Source organism: Poecilia latipinna, unplaced genomic scaffold, assembly GCF_001443285.1.
Source record: "Poecilia latipinna isolate Pla-1442-1.1 unplaced genomic scaffold, P_latipinna-1.0 Scaffold458, whole genome shotgun sequence".
In the NCBI taxonomy this organism is placed as follows: Eukaryota; Metazoa; Chordata; class Actinopteri; order Cyprinodontiformes; family Poeciliidae; genus Poecilia; species Poecilia latipinna.
This window is the reverse complement of record NW_015113074.1, coordinates 333,110-337,933: the sequence shown is the minus strand read 5'-3', so window position 1 is coordinate 337,933 and position 4,824 is coordinate 333,110. Positions and strand designations below refer to the sequence as shown.

The 4,824-nt window shown below is 42.7% G+C and overlaps 1 long non-coding RNA gene across 1 annotated transcript; it reads left to right on the top strand.

Annotated features, from left to right (window-relative positions):
* Positions 1-424: 424 nt before the first annotated feature.
* On the top strand, positions 425-4,356 carry LOC106951421 (uncharacterized). The gene is made up of 2 exons (XR_001425814.1): positions 425-1,293; positions 3,136-4,356. It is a non-coding gene; the product is annotated as an uncharacterized LOC106951421 (long non-coding RNA).
* Positions 4,357-4,824: the final 468 nt, after the last annotated feature.

Genomic DNA, 4,824 nt, shown 5'->3' with positions numbered 1-4,824 from the left:
AATAACTGATTCATAATCTCATTTTATATCCACTTCAGTCAATTCGATCACTAACTGACATTTCAACGTCTGACCTACGAGAAGGAGCCAAGCTTCAGGTTTCCACATCCAAATGAGGAAAATAACTCAGAAACCAGAACGTTTTAATCTGAAGTTGCATTTTGTTCCTAACTTAACTCATCAGACAGAAAACACTGTTACTCACATTACAGAGAGCAGAAAAATAAGCATTACTGCAAAAACTTCAGATTTTTAAAAGTTGAAAATTAGTTTGAAAAAACTCAGACACTTTTAGATTAATCTAAAACAATTTCTAGAAAAAACATGGACATTTTCTATTCAACTGTTTTCAGTTTTGATTTCTCAAACTTGTTTTTTTTTTTTCTTGAAAAATTCTGAGATTAATCTCAAAATCTCAGAGTTTTCCGTTGATTTTTTTTACGTCTTCTGAGCTGATTTTCTTTTTATGTCGACATTGGTCAAATATTACAAGTCTATAATTCTTTCTCCTTCTTTTCACTGATGAGTCTTTAGTTGCTAATTTAACTATTCTTATTTTTGCTGGAGTAAATGACATAAAAAACGCACTCACAGTCCTCCCTTTGTCCTATTTTACGTATTTGCCCTGGAAACCAGACCAGAAACATTTGTTGTGTTTTTGCATATTTAAAACAAAATGAACGGTGGGGTTTGGCTATTAGTCTCCAACAAACACAACAAGGTCACTGGAGTTTCTTTCATTTGTTATTCTAAGCTGGCTGTCATGAGGCTGATTCCAGCCATGATGATGAATAATGAGTTTTTGGTTTTTGGTCACAGCTGGACAGAAGTGAATAAAGAGGCTAATTAGGGAGGACAGCAACAGTTAAAGTTTAGATTTTGGGGGTTGAAAACACTTGAAGGTATTCCCTGGATGAATCCTGCTGAATGTTGCCGCTTTGTCTCCCCACTTGGCCGCGTTTAAACGTCTCCTGCTGCAGGTGAAGCCCAGATTTTCTGCTTCAGGATTCAGCCGGACTCGGAGCTTTGCAGGAAGCATTCGATCTCAATCCCGTCTCCTGTCTCTGCTTGATAGGCCCAGTCGGAGCAGCGGTGGCGGCTTACCTGGGCGCTGCGCTCTGGACCGCCGCCTAATCATCTGGCCTCAAGTCAGGCAGGACAGCTGAGTCCTGAAAGGACCCACCGCATCCGCACCGCTGCAGGAAGACGAGGAGGAGGATGAAGGAGCAGGAAGTAATCGCTCTCCTCGTCTGACGGGATGTGCATAACGACCCGGCGTCCTGCGCTGGCCAGGTGAGTGCAGAGCTGAACGGCACCGGGACGCTCACTGAGAAACAAACACAGATTCTCCTCACTTACAACAAGGAGCAGCTAACGACCGGAGGGCCGGAGCGGACTCGGCTCAGGAGAACTTTTAACTCCTGGGTCAGGAGTTTGAAGGACAGGAACATTAAAACTGTTCATCAGGTCCTAAATGGGAGAAGCTCAAAGCTTTTTCTGGACCTTAGGAAGCATGAAAGCAGGTCTGTTCCTGTGATTATTGAGATAAACGATAATATTGTTGTTCTGAGGCCGTTTTACTAGTAATATACTGATAATGGCATAATAAGAGCAAGTTCGCTCTCTCAAAAACCAATAAACTTTAATTTTCTAAAGGACACTTCACTTTTATTAAAAAAAATGTTTTTTACATATTTAACTGTCCACATCAAAACAGTATGAGACAGATAATCTGTGTTTCCATGTGAAGAACCAAAACCAACCAATCAGAGCCAGGAGGCGGGGCTTAGCGCTGCCAATCAGTGCCCATGGATTGTAAGTTAACAACCTGGAGGTTTTTGAAATGACTCATTTCCCAGAAACCAAAAAACATGAAGCTTTTGTCAAAAACCAGCTGGATGTTTTTCTTTAAATACCTGGCTTGTTTTTAAAAACATTTGATGCAAACGGAAGTAAAAACAATTGCAAAATGTTAACGTATTAGGTTCCCTTTACGTTCTGGAGAAGTACTCTCTAAATATCCTAAAAGATACTCTGTAAGCTTTGATGCAAAACACACGAGGTCCAGACGGCAGCCTGACTGATTCAGGAACATAACTTAGAAAAGCCGTTAATAAATATTTCTACCCGAGTTCATTTTCTTTCTTTTACGACATATTTTGCTTCTCTGTAGTAAATGTAAATTTTTTTGTAATTTCTTCTATCTGTGCAGCATCAGATGCAGGTTTAGTTTGGAACGGCTTCGCAGAGCAGCAGCTTTATCTCCTGCAGTCGGATGCAGCTGCTGCTCCTCTGCTGCTCAGTGGGAGTTTCTCCAGGAAGCGGCTCGGCGGGGGGCCGGGTCGGGCCGAGCGATTAGCTCCGGCACATCCACGGATCCTCCGTGTTCGGAGGATCATTTGCCTTCCCAGATAGTTAACGCTGATGTGCGCCTGGTGAGGCGGCGCCTCCTCCGATGGTCACGTGGTTTCAGAGCCGCTAACGCTCCGATCAGTCACCAGAAATCCAGCAATCACACTTTAACGAACACGCAGAGAGCGCCTGCGTCTGCTCCCCCTTCACTTTCAAATAATAGCCGTGATTTGCATATATTAGCTTTTTTTCATTTCCTAAGCCTGCTCACACATCTGCTCAGAATTAGTCATTATCGTTTTCTCGGTAATTTGGCAGGGGGACGCCACAACTTGCTCCGAGTGCTCTCCTCAGAAACCAAACAGAACTTCATCTGTGGGAAGATCTGTGCTTATTTTAGCTCCACACTGCAAAAAGTATTTTTGTCTAGTTTTTGCTGCAAATGGTGCTTGAAATAAGACAAAACTAGATTAATTTCCAGCAAGGTATAGGAGCTTGTTTTACATCAATAATTCCTTCATATTGGTTTTAAAAAGGACTAGTTCCACTGGCAGTTTATTTCACTTGTAAAAATAAGTTTCCTTTTTAATAAGTGAAATAATCTTCCAGTGGAACTAATAATTTTTAAGGAATTATTGACTTAAAACAAGCTTATCTATCCTGTTAAAGTTACTTGTATGAAGGTATTTGCAGTAGAATCTAATCCAAAAATGGGGAATGTTTTGTGTTTTTGCAGTGCAGGCACTTTATCTCTGTGATTATTTTAGTTTCCTTTCGCTGCAGGAGCGGCGGCGACGTTCTGCAGGATTGGAAACGTTGATGTCTGATCGGTAATGATGATGGCGATGACAACCTGGCGCACGGCGGCGGCGCGGGAGAGCAGACGACTCTCACAGATGGTGGAGGAACTTAAAGGTTGGGCTGTTGGTTGCCGTGTTTGTTCTGCTCTCCTCCTGGACCAATCGCGCGGCTCCGGAGCCCCTCTGAGTTGATTAACCGCGCCGGCTTGCCAGCAGCTTCCCTGATTGTGATTACCTTCTGTGTTTTCTAATTTGGACCCGGCTTGATGTGGTTCTAAGTCTGAGCGCTTGACATTCCCTCGAACGGGCCACAAAATCCGTCATTAGCCGCTGCATGCGCGGCTCCTGCTCCTATTGTCTTTGTCTCATTTAATGCTTGTCTCGTGTGAAATGAACTATCAGGCCACCAAGAGCACTTATGATAAAAAATGATGGTGGGAATCCTGAAATATGGAGCTTTATGGGAGCCAGAGCCTACTTCTACAAGGTTAATGAACTCTCACTAACTTTAATAGTCTGTTTTCCGACTCATGCATCTTCATAAAAGCGCCCTTCCCCAAAGTCTGCAGGCGAGGGGTGCCATTTCAAACAGCTGTGCCAGGCGAGCCAAATGAAAGGAACCTCATGATGAATCGCATCCTCCTTCCTTCCATTTCTGCGCCGTTCACCTCACCTGGCAAACTGTCGGAGGATTACCTTCATTCCCCCTTGATGCCGAGATGTAAGCGAACGGAGAGGATGGGTGGGGGAGCGACGTTAAGTTCCTAATCACCTGGACCGAACGAGGGCGCGGAGGGGAGGCGGAGTCCCAGGGGTGGCATTAAAGCGCGAGCAGCCGGGGTTGGAGCTCCAGGCTCGCTCGCAGGTCTGCAGATACACAAAGGCTCACATTTTATCTGCTGCCTGTGTGTGGAGGCAGGCTCAGGCTGAGGACCCCCAGATACAAACATGGAAAACATGAAGTTTGTTCACTTTGTGGTGATTTTTATTCCCTCGTTTGTGTTTAAAGCTTTAAAAAGTTTGATTTTATCTGAAACAGCAGCAGTTAAAAATGAGCTATATATGCTAAATCAGACTTAACAAACAGCGTCCTTAAGTAAAAGTACTAACAAAAATGTTCTCTAGCAAAAGTACTTGCTTTTAAAAATCCTTAAAGTGCTTGTTGAATGTATTCCAGGATCATTAAATGTGTTTTGCCACCTGATAGTCCAGTAGATTAGTTATTGGGGACCAAAGTCACAACATTTCTTACATTTTCAGCTGCTCTGGTTCTTTTTCACATTGGGTCAAACCAAGCAAACTCTTTCAAAAGCCTGTTCCCCTCCTCGCCTGTGGGGGCGCTGCACCAAGAACCACTGATGGAAACAACATGAAAACCTCTGAAGAAGACACTGAAGTCAATAATTCACAAAATGTAAACTAGAATGGAGTAGCGTCAGATTTTAACGGTTTCTGTTTTGTCTTTTTTTCTCCTGCTAGCGCTAGCCTCTCGCGCTTGTTTTGGTTTCTAAATTAGTTATTTTCATCAATATTAAGGAATTATTGATGAGTTTGGATTTGGATATTTTTTTATTTTGCCTGATTTTATTTTAAAATTATGTTTTTTTTTTGTTTGTTTTTTTTTTGTTTTTTTTCATTTTGGTCCCAAATTTCCAATTTTCTAGAATGCGTC